At 45.5% G+C, this 12,102-nt stretch overlaps 1 protein-coding gene across 1 annotated transcript in view; it reads right to left on the bottom strand.

Moving 5' to 3' along the window:
- Positions 1-12,102, bottom strand: part of LOC128691095 (protein turtle homolog B-like) — a 153,682-nt gene that overhangs the window by 31,420 nt on the left and 110,160 nt on the right. The window lies entirely within an intron of this gene.

The following is a 12,102-nucleotide window of genomic DNA, read 5'->3' as shown; positions in this document are numbered from 1 at the left end:
ACACACACACACACACACACACACACACACACACACACACACACACACACACACACACACACACACACACACACACACAGCTTCTGCTGTTTGGCCTGCATTATCCAGCGTGAGAGCATTAAAGCGAGATACAGAAAAGATGGAAAAAAGCCAGATGAACAAACAGAAGAGCGAGGGGTGACAGCCACTCTTCCTAATGCCTCGCTCGCTATTAAATTTCTCTCCGTTCTCTCACATACACTTCAAAGCACAGATTTGTGTTTGTCTTTTTCAGCTTAGTGCTTCGATGAGAGAATTCGTATTTCTGTGTATGAACGTAAATGGACGAAACTATACCAGTTACTGTATGTGGAAGTATGTGGGTGGCAGGAGAATAAAACCTGCTCATTCAACTTCTAGGAGGAATGTCAAGATTTTTTCATAGGAGCGATTTTATTCACTGTGAAAAAATATGGGTCCTCCTAGCTCGGTGTGTGTGTGCGTGCGTGTGTATACTCACCTAGTTGAGGTTGCGGGGGTCGAGTCCGAGCTCCTGGCCCCGCCTCTTCACTGATCGCTACTAGGTCACTCTCCCTGAGCCGTGAGCTTTATCATACCTCTGCTTAAAGCTATGTATGGATCCTGCCTCCACTACACTGTGTGTGTGTGTGTGTGTGTGTGTGTGTGTGTGTGTGTGTGTGTGTGTGTGTGTGTGTGTGTGTGTGTGTGTGTGTGTGTGTGTGTGTGTGTGTGTGTGTGTGTGTGTGTGTGTGTGTGTGTGTGTGTACTCACCTAGTTGTGGTTGCAGGGGTCGAGACTCAGCTCCTGGCCCCGCCTCTTCACTGATCGCTACTAGGTCCTCTCCCTCTCTGCTTCCTGAGCCTTGTCATACCTCTTCTTAAAACTATGTATGGTTCGTGCCTCCACTACTTCACTTGCTAGGCTATTCCACTTCCTGACGACTCTATGACTGAAGAAATACTTCCTAACGTCCCTGTGACTCGTCTGAGTCTTCAGCTTCCAGTTGTGACCCCATGTTTCTGTGTGTGTGTGTGTGTGTGTGTGTGTGTGTGTGTGTGTGTGTGTGTGTGTGTGTGTGTGTGTGTGTGTGTGTGTGTGTGTGTGTGTGTGTGTGCGTGTGTGTGCTTGCGATAAGATAAAGCATAAATGTTTAATATGAACAGAAAATGAATGTGAAGAAAACGAGCTGGAATTGAAGGGAGCGAGATGAGGGTGGAAACAGAGGGGAAGCGAAGACAAGAAACGAGGGGGATGAGAAGGGAAGGACGATAAATGAATTACTCAAGAGAGTTAAGGAGAAGGAGTGATGGTGTAAAATAGAAGAGCAAAGTAAAATATAAAAAAAAAACTGCAACGAGAAGCAAGATACGAGAAAAGTTCATGTGAACGAGAACCATTAAAGTTAGAGAGAGAGAGAGAGAGAGAGAGAGAGAGAGAGAGAGAGAGAGAGAGAGAGAGAGAGAGAGAGAGAGAGAGAGAGAGAGAGAGAGAGAGAGAGAGAGAGAGAGAGAGAGAGAGAGAGAGAGAGAGAGAGAGAGACAGACAGACAGACAGAGAGAAAGAGAAAGATAAGGCAAGGAGAGGGGACGAGATGCGAGGAAAGTTAGTATAAGTAGAGAAGATAAGAGTTAAGGGAGAATGAGATAGCATCAAGGGAGTTGGAATTCCTTCAGTGAATAAGAGAAACCTCCAGTGTCTCTCTCGTGAGATGCTGATTTGAGGAGAGATGAAAAGAAGAATTAACAGTGATAAACAGAAGCATAAAGTAGAAAAAGAGAAGAACAAATGCTAGAGAGAACGAGAGAAAGAGAGAGAGAGAGAGAGAGAGAGAGAGAGGGAGAAAGGTTGCAAGTGATGACCTCTGTTCCAGCATTTAGCCTCTTGCTGAACTTTTGCACCTCTCACTGCCTCATTGACCACTAACTGCCTGTAAATCGACCTTTGTGATCACCTCTCTCTTTCACAGACCTTATCATCACAGCTCTACAATGTCTCTCATCTTCTGATAATTATTGCCTCTTTCCACTTGTTTCCTTCCCACTTCCCGTGAAATGTGAATGTAGACCGTAGTGACCAGTGGGAGGTTAATCCTGACCGTATCATCCGATGGGAGGTTAATCCTGACCGTAGCATCCAACGGGAGATTAATCCTGACCGTAGCATCCCGAAGGGAGTTAATCCTGACCGTAGAATCCCACGGAAGGTTAATCCTGACCGTAGCATCCCGTGGGAGGTTAATCCTGACCTTAGCATCTCGTGGGAGATTAATCCTGACCGTAGCATCCCGTGGGAGGTAAATCCTTACCCTAGCTTCCCATGCGAGGTTGATCCTGACCGTAACATCCCACGGGAGGTTAATCCTGACCGTAGCGTCCCACGGGAGGTTAATCCTGACTGTAACATCCCACGGGAGGTTAATCCTGACCGTAACATCCCACGGGAGGTTAATCCTGACCGTAGCATCCCACGGGAGGTTAATCCTGACCGTAACATCCCACGGGAGGTTAATCCTGCCCGTAACATCCCACGGGAGGTTAATCCTGACCGTAACATCCCACGGGAGGTTAATCCTGACCGCAGCATCCCACAGGAGGTTAATCCTGACCATAGCATCCCACAGGAGGTTAATCCTGACCGCAGCATCCCACGGGAGGTTAATCCTGACCGTAGCATCCCGTGGGAAGTTAATCCTGACCGTAACATCCCACGGGAGGTTAATCCTGACCGTAGCATCCCACGGGAGGTTAATCCTAACCGTAGCATCCCACAGGAGGTTAATCCTGACCGTAGCATCCCATGGGAGGTTAATCCTGACCGTAGCATCCCACGGGAGGTTAATCCTGACTGTAACATCCCACGGAAGGTTAATCCTGACCGTAGCATCCCGTGGGAGGTTAATCCTGACCTTAGCATCTCGTGGGAGATTAATCCTGACCGTAGCATCCCGTGGGAGGTTAATCCTTACCCTAGCTTCCCATGTGAGGTTGATCCTGACCGTAACATCCCACTGGAGGTTAATCCTGACCGTAGCGTCCCACGGGAGGTTAATCCTGACCGTAACATCCCACGAGAGGTTAATCCTGACCGTAACATCCCACGGGATGTTAATCCTGACCGTAGCATCCCACGGGAGGTTAATCCTGACCGTAACATCCCACGGGAGGTTAATCCTGACCGTAACATCCCACGGGAGGTTAATCCTGACCGTAAAATCCCACGGGAGGTTAATCCTGACCGTAACATCCCACGGGAGGTTAATCCTGACTGCAGCATCTCACAGGAGGTTAATCCTGACCGTAGCATCCCACAGGAGGTTAATCCTGACCGCAGCATCCCACGGGAGGTTAATCCTGACAGTAGCATCCCGTGGGAAGTTAATCCTGACCGTAAGATCCCACGGGAGGTTAATCCTGACCGTAGCATCCCACGGGAGGTTAATCCTGACCGTAACATCCCACGGGAGGTTAATCATGACCGTAACATCCCACGGGAGGTTAATCCTGACCATAACATCCCACGGGAGGTTAATCCTGACCATAACATCCCACGGGAGGTTAATCCTGACCGTAACATCCCACGGGAGGTTAATCCTGACCGTAACATCCCACGGGAGGTTAATCCTGACCGCAGCATCCCACAGGAGGTTAATCCTGACCGTAGCATCCCACAGGAGGTTAATCCTGACCGCAGCATCCCACGGGAGGTTAATCCTGACCGTAGCATCCCGTGGGAATTTAATCCTGACCGTAACATCCCACGGGAGGTTAATATTGACCATAGCATCCCACGGGAGGTTAATCCTAACCGTAGCATCCCACAGGAGGTTAATCCTGACCGTAGCATCCCATGGGAGGTTAATCCTGACCGTAGCATCCCACGGGAGGTTAATCCTGACTGTAACATCCCACGGGAGGTTAATCCTGACCGCAGCATCCCACGAAAGGTTAATCCTGACCGTAGCATCCCACAGGAGGTTAATCCTGACCGTAGCATCCCACATTAGGTTAATCCTGACTGTAGCATCCCACGGGAGGCTAATCCTGACCGTAGCATCCCACGGGAGGTTAATCCTGACCGTAACATCCCACGGGAGGTTAATCCTGACCGCGGCATCCCACGGAAGGTTAATCCTGACCGTAGCATCCCACCGGAGGTTAATCCTGACCTTAGCATCCCACAGGAGGTTAATCCTGACCGTAGCATCCCACGGGAGGCTAATCCTGACCGTAGCATCCCACGGGAGGTTAATCCTGACCGTAACATCCCACGGGAGGTTAATCCTGACCGCAGCATCCCACGGGAGGTTAATTCTGACCGCAGCATCCCACGGGAGGTTAATCCTGACCGCAGCATCCCACGGGAGGCTAATCCTGACCATAGCATCCCACAGGAGGTTAATCCTGACCGTAACATCCCACAGGAGGTTAATCCTGACCGTAGCATCCCACGGGAGGCTAATCCTGACCGCAGCATCCCACGGGAGGTTAATCCTGACCGTAACATCCCACGGGAGGTTAATCCTGACCGTAGCATCCCACGGGAGGTTAATCCTGACCGTAACATCCCACGGGAGGTTAATCATGACCGTAACATCCCACGGGAGGTTAATCCTGACCGTAACATCCCACGGGAGGTTAATCCTGACCGTAACATCCCACGGGAGGTTAATCCTGACCGTAACATCCCACGGGAGGTTAATCCTGACCGTAACATCCCACGGGAGGTTAATCCTGACCGTACCATCCCACGGGAGGTTAATCCTGACCGTAGCATCCCACAGGAGGTTAATCCTGACCGTATCATCCGATGGGAGGTTAATCCTGACCGTAGCATCCCACAGGAGGTTAATCCTGACCGTAGCATCCAACGGGAGATTAATCCTGACCGTAGCATCCCATGGGAGAGTAATCCTGACCGTATCATCCCACAGGAGATTAATCCTGACCGTAGCATCCCAGGGGAGGTTAATCCTGACCGTAGCATCCTGTGGGAGGTTAATCCTGACTGTAGCATCCCATGGGAAGTTAATCCTGACCGTAGCATCCCACGGGAGGTTAATCCTGACCGTAGCATCCAACAGGAGGTTAATCCTGACCGTAGCATCCCACATTAGGTTAATCCTGACTGTAGCATCCCACGGGAGGCTAATCCTGACCGTAGCATCCCACGGGAGGTTAATCCTGACCGTAACATCCCACGGGAGGTTAATCCTGACCGCAGCATCCCACGGAAGGTTAATCCTGACCGTAGCATCCCACAGGAGGTTAATCCTGACCATAGCATCCCACAGGAGGTTAATCCTGACCGTAGCATCCCACGGGAGGCTAATCCTGACCGTAGCATCCCACGGGAGGTTAATCCTGACCGTAACATCCCACGGGAGGTTAATCCTGACCGCAGCATCCCACGGGAGGTTAATTCTGACCGTAACATCCCACGGGAGGTTAATCCTGACCGCAGCATCCCACGGGAGGTTAATCCTGACCGCAGCATCCCACGGGAGGCTAATCCTGACCATAGCATCCCACAGGAGGTTAATCCTGACCGTAGCATCCCACAGGAGGTTAATCCTGACCGTAGCATCCCACGGGAGGCTAATCCTGACCGCAGCATCCCACGGGAGGTTAATCCTGACCGTAGCATCCTACAGGAGGTTAATCCTGACTGTAGCATCTCACGGGAGGCTAATCCTGACCGTAGCATCCCACAGGAGGTTAATCCTGACCGTAACATCCCACAGGAGGTTAATCCTGACTGCAGCATCCCACAGGAGGTTAATCCTGACCGCAGCATCCCACGGGAGGTTAATCCTGACCGCAGCATTCCACGGGAGGTTAATCCTGACCGCAGCATCCCACGGGAGGTTAATCCTGACCGCAGCATCCCACGGGAGGTTAATCCTGACCGCAGCATTCCACGGGAGGTTAATCCTGACCGCAGCAACCCACGGGAGGTTAATCCTGACCGTAGCATCCCACGGGAGGTTAATCCTGACCGTAGCTTCCCAGCGGAGGTTAATCCTGACCGCAGCATCCCACGGGAGGTTAATCCTGACCGCAGCATCCCACGGGAGGTTAATCCTGTCCGTAGCATCCCACGGGAGGTTAATCCTGACCGCAGCATCCCACGGAAGGTTAATCCTGACCGCAGCAACCCACGGGAGGTTAATCCTGACCGTAGCATCCCACGGGAGGTTAATCCTGACCGCAGCATCCCACGGGAGGTTAATCCTGACCGTAGCATCCCACGGGAGGTTAATCCTGACTGCAGCATCCCACGGGAGGTTAATCCTGACCGCAGCATCCCACGGGAGGTTAATCCTGACCGCAGCATCCCATGGGAGGTTAATCCTGACCGCAGCATCCCACGGGAGGTTAATCCTGACCGTAGCATCCCACGGGAGGTTAATCCTGACCGCAGCATCCCACGGGAGGTTAATCCTGACCGTAGCATCCCACGGGAGGTTAATCCTGACCGCAGCATCCCACGGGAGGTTAATCCTGACCGCAGCATCCCACGGGAGGTTAATCCTGACTGCAGCATCCCACGGGAGGTTAATCCTGACCGCAGCATCCCACGGGAGGTTAATCCTGACCGCAGCATCCCACGAGAGGTTAATCCTGACTGCAGCATCCCACGGGAGGTTAATCCTGACTGCAGCATCCCACGGGAGGTTAATCCTGACAGCAGCATCCCACGGGAGGTTAATCCTGACCGCAGCATCCCACGGGAGGTTAATCCTGACCGCAGCATCCCACGGGAGGTTAATCCTGACCGTAGCATCGTAGAACAGTAAACAACATTAAAAAATAAATTCTTAAAAAAATATCACAAATGAAGCAACATTTTGGTGTTTAAATTTCGCTTCTACAGCTTTTGTCAGTCGAGTTAACGGAGATTTTGTATTACGTTCTATCATAATTTAGCTGTGGTGCTGTTGGATTATCTTTTGTCTGCTATTGTTGTGCTATTTTTAGCTGTGCTTTTATTTTTGTTCATTTTGTTATTTTATAGATAATTCGTCCATTTTTATATTTTTTCTTCCATAAATACCTAAGTATCAGTATCTATGTACTTTCTGAATGATAAAAATGAGTGAATGAATTTTTTTGTTCACTGTTTTAAAGACACAAAATATATTATTTCTCTGCGGATTTTCCGAAAGCAAAATATTTGGATGTCTGCCGAAATAGCTTCATTATTTATGGAAGAAGCGTAAATATTATTACTGACAATATACAAGTCAATGTTTCGCGATATTACGGGAAGATTTTTGTCAAAATCGCCCTCAAAATCATCTTTTTTTTTTTTTACTGAAAATTTGGACTTTTTTTTCTTGTATCTTTCAAAATATTCATGTTTTAATACCAAGATGCATTTTCATTTTTTCTCGAGAAAAATATTCACATAATCCCCTTTCAATCATGTACACTCACCTACAACACTTTTCATATCTCAAAATTTCCTGTTCACCAGCAGGAGTTTTGTTGTCATATCAAAAAAAATGGCTTCATTTTTTTCTCGCAGGGCAATAACTATATAACTTTTACAATATCATCTTCCAGTGTATATATACACTTTCAACAAAAGCCATAAAATATCGGACCATATATTAAAAATCCAGGGTCAGGAAGAGGTTTCCTACCGAAGATGAAGGTAGATCCTACTGGCCCGTCTGGTGCTCCGAGATAGATGCATTCAAGCCGTAGGTAGCTCTTTCCAAGGCCTCCAAGAGTCCCAGGCAAGATTCACACTGACCGTAGCCTTTCCTTGGCTACTGAAGATTCCAGGGAAGATGTATACCGTAGACTGTAGTCTCAGGGGAGGTTATTATAGACCGTACCGTCCTATGATGCTCCATGGAAGAGAAATACGGACCGTAGCGCTCCTACTCCGGACCTAAAGGAATCCCAGGATAGGTTAAAGTATACTCCCGTGTACCTCCGAGCCATCCTTTCCCGGTGATTCATCACAATATATTCTTTCCTGGGAGAGAAAAAATCTCGCGGCGAAGTAAATTGCTCCCCAATTTTCCAGGGTGAGGAGGCTTATTTGCCATTCATCAACCTTGGTAAACAGCGAGTCCTCAGAGACAGGAGTCTGCAGGCAGGCAGGGAGGTGCTCTCTGTTTCAGATCAAGGAATTGTTCTCCCGTATTGTTTATGTTTATGCGGAAAATAAGTGCTCTCACCAGCATGCGCTTAGAAAATCAAACTCATTTATTCTTAAAGGAACAGACAAACCCTAAGTCATAAGCAGTGTAACAAGTACAAATTAACTATAACTCTCGTAGACTTAAAAATACACTCAGACTCTTAACACGCACAATAAAATCCAAAATAAGCACTCTAACACGTAAACACACAGGAAAAAACTAACTAACACAAACTCAGTCTAGCACAAACTTATGCACACATATACACACTCGTGTGCACTCTTACACTTGCCCACACACAAACTCTTCTCCTGTTTGTTTCTTGTTCTCTGCCAGACTAAGGGATGAAATACGCCTCTTAATTAGCGCAGTGCAGGTAAGTACAGAAACTAATACATTTAATGGACGAGGCTTATGTGAGAGGTCAAACTTTAAACAGCCAGAATCGTGGTTGTTTAAGATTGTGCAGGAACGACTGTATATACATCAACAACAGCAGTAACAGCCTCCTGAGTTCTGCAGTATAAGCAGAGTTACATGTTAGAACAAAGAAATACCACCTCAGGCGTTGTGTGGTTGCAGAATAAGGAAAATTGATTGTAGCACAAAGTACCATCACATTAATGTTATGTAATACCGATAAGTTGACGAATAAGACACCATGTAATTCTGGTACCGTGGATTTCTACATTTCTATTATCAATCCCTGGCTCAACATATATGCATGACCTACTTCCACTAGAGGGCCCTACCCACCGATGATGCTGTCTTCAATTCCTTCATCTCTTTTTTGGCTCCAGTAAATTAGTCTCCATCCCATGTCTCTGCTTTAAACAAAGACCAGGGGAAAGAACACCTATGAAAGCTATGGGACCGATGACCTCTCACTGTTAAGGAAGCGAATATACACTCTATTGCTTCCAGTCTAATAGTCGTCTGCATAAGACTGAAAAATCCTGCTGTGCGAGCGAAACGTCTTTTCACTAAAGATACCAAGGTGCTGAACATGTCTTATTCACCAAAGTAACACCATCTCTGTCGCTGTGCGGTTTCAGTATGATCAGGACTGTACTGTGGAGTGCAGCGTGCAGCAAGGTACAATTTCTAAAGAGGCTTTAGAGAAAGAACTTACGTTTTTTCCTCATGGTCGTTTTGAGTATATTTTATTTTACCAACCGATCGTCTACTAAGAATTGGATTGAAAAATTACAAAACATATTTAAAGATATATTTTTTCTGTATTAAAATCTTCAAAAAATTCATTGAGCTTCCCAGAAATATGTGCATAAGATGCAACAAAAATTGTCTTCCTGGAGCACAACAGTGAGGAGCTGGAATTAAAAACAATACTGACTTTTCTGGTAAATTTTGTTACATTAAAAAGCTCTTTTTGAATGTCACCAATATGAAAAGCTTGAAAACCAAGGCGAGTGTCCAAAGAAGAATTACGAACAGCCAAAAGTTAAGTCTCGGCGTGAGAAGCTCTCACTGCCTGTTAAGGCGATATTCTCTGTTAAAGGGCTACACAAGTGAAAATACTTGTGGCCTTTAATGGAAGCTGGTGCAGTTTAAAAGTATACTTACAGCAAAAGGAAACCTTTTATTATTTATGATGTTTCACTAACGAGAGGTTCTAAAATCACAATAACAAAAGGTCTTTCGCAGCATTAAGCGTTTTTTAACAACTTCTTGACTCACAACTATACTCAAGCCACAAAGTTGGTTTGTTTGGAAAAAGTATATTAGTATCCCAAAGTCTGGCTTCTTCGACGAACTTAGAATCACAAATTCAGACTTAGTCTTGGGATGCTCTGGGATAACTTAGTCCACTAATTTGTAACCTACATCACAACAACGACAGAAATGCAGGAAATGTCATCTGAAGTATGTTGCAGGCAGCTATTCACAGAAGTCCAACTAGAAGCATGGCTGATATTACTGGGAGTGTTCTAGGACAAGACAGGGTAATTTCTATTGGATATCGATTGCAGGAGTTCTCCTAGCCTCGACCTGTCAAATGAAGATATACACACACTTAAGGAAATAGGTTACCCAGGTCAGGTTATTTGCTAGATACTACAGTGTCCAGAATGTCCAGATTACCTAGTGTCTGCTTCATTCTCGCCAGGCCATTCAATTTATACTCCAGAACTGAGTCTCTCAATCTGTTATTTGGCACTAAAGGCGCTCCGAACAGGATGTTATTAGAGGGGACAATGATATATATATATATATATATATATATATATATATATATATATATATATATATATATATATATATATATATATATATATATAATATATATATATAAATATATATATATATATATATATATATATATATATATATATATATATATATATATATATATATATATATATATATATATATATATATATAGATAGATAGATAGATAAATAGATATAGATATATGAGTAATGCTGCTAAGATTATCCTCTATGAAGGACGCGAATTTAAAGTATACATTAAAGCTTGGGACTCTTCTCTGTTGATAATCAGATAAAGGAGTCAAGTGTTACATCAGTAAACAAAGTTTTGAAAGGAAACACTGCTCATATTCCCTTCACAGGACCATTCATCTTCACTACTCATGTTCAGCACTCGTCTCTATGCATCATAATTCATTTTCCTTCATCCATGTACATCAGAGTTCTTCACTACCATTCATTTTCACCACAGTTGTGCACCTTGCCCTCACTTCACTCTTCCTCTTCACTACATTGCGGCTCAACATAGGTTATGTGAGGCGGTTACCAACAGCCTAACTGGTCGAGATTAACGGACGGAGGACAAAGCCTCCACCATTCCTTTCACACATTACATTAGATTTCATGTTATATGTTTTTCTCTGTTTTTAGAAAAAAAATATGAAATGTTAAAAAACATTATAAATAAAATACGAACTGAAGAGGGACGTTCCTCATCATCATTATAATAATAATAATAATAATAATAATAATAATAATAATAATAATAATATTAATAATAATAATAATAATAATAATAATAATATTATTATTATTTTTTTTATTATCACACTGGCCGATTCCCACCAAGGCAGGGTGGCCCGAAAAAGAAAAACTTTCACCATCATTCACTCCATCACTGTCTTGCCAGAAGGGTGCTTTACACTACAGTTTTTAAACTGCAACATTAACACCCCTCCTTCAGAGTGCAGGCACTGTACTTCCCATCTCCAGGACTCAAGTCCGGCCTGCCGGTTTCCCTGAACCCCTTCATAAATGTTACTTTGCTCACACTCCAACAGCACGTCAAGTATTAAAAACCATTTGTCTCCATTCACTCCTATCAAACACGCTCACGCACGCCTGCTGGAAGTCCAAGCCCCTCGCACACAAAACCTCCTTTACCCCCTCCCTCCAACCTTTCCTAGGCCGACCCCTACCCCGCCTTCCTTCCACTACAGACTGATACACTCTTGAAGTCATTCTGTTTCGCTCCATTCTCTTTACATGTCCGAACCACCTCAACAACCTTTCCTCAGCCCTCTGGACAACAGTTTTGGTAATCCCGCACCTCCTCCTAACTTCCAAACTACGAATTCTCTGCATTATATTCACACCACACATTGCCCTCAGACATGACATCTCCACTGCCTCCAGCCTTCTCCTCGCTGCAACATTCATCACCCATGCTTCACACCCATATAAGAGTGTTGGTAAAACTATACTCTCATACATTCCCCTCTTTGCCTCCAAGGACAAAGTTCTTTGTCTCCACAGACTCCTAAGTGCACCACTCACCCTTTTCCCCTCATCAATTCTATGATTCACCTCATCCTTCATAGACCCATCCGCTGACACGTCCACTCCCAAATATCTGAATACATTCACCTCCTCCATACTCTCTCCCTCCAATCTGATATCCAATCTTTCATCACCTAATATTTTTGTTATCCTCAT

This window comes from Cherax quadricarinatus, chromosome 27 (genome assembly GCF_038502225.1).
Source record: "Cherax quadricarinatus isolate ZL_2023a chromosome 27, ASM3850222v1, whole genome shotgun sequence".
Taxonomy (NCBI): domain Eukaryota; kingdom Metazoa; phylum Arthropoda; class Malacostraca; order Decapoda; family Parastacidae; genus Cherax; species Cherax quadricarinatus.
This window is presented reverse-complemented; position numbering and strand designations above follow the sequence as displayed.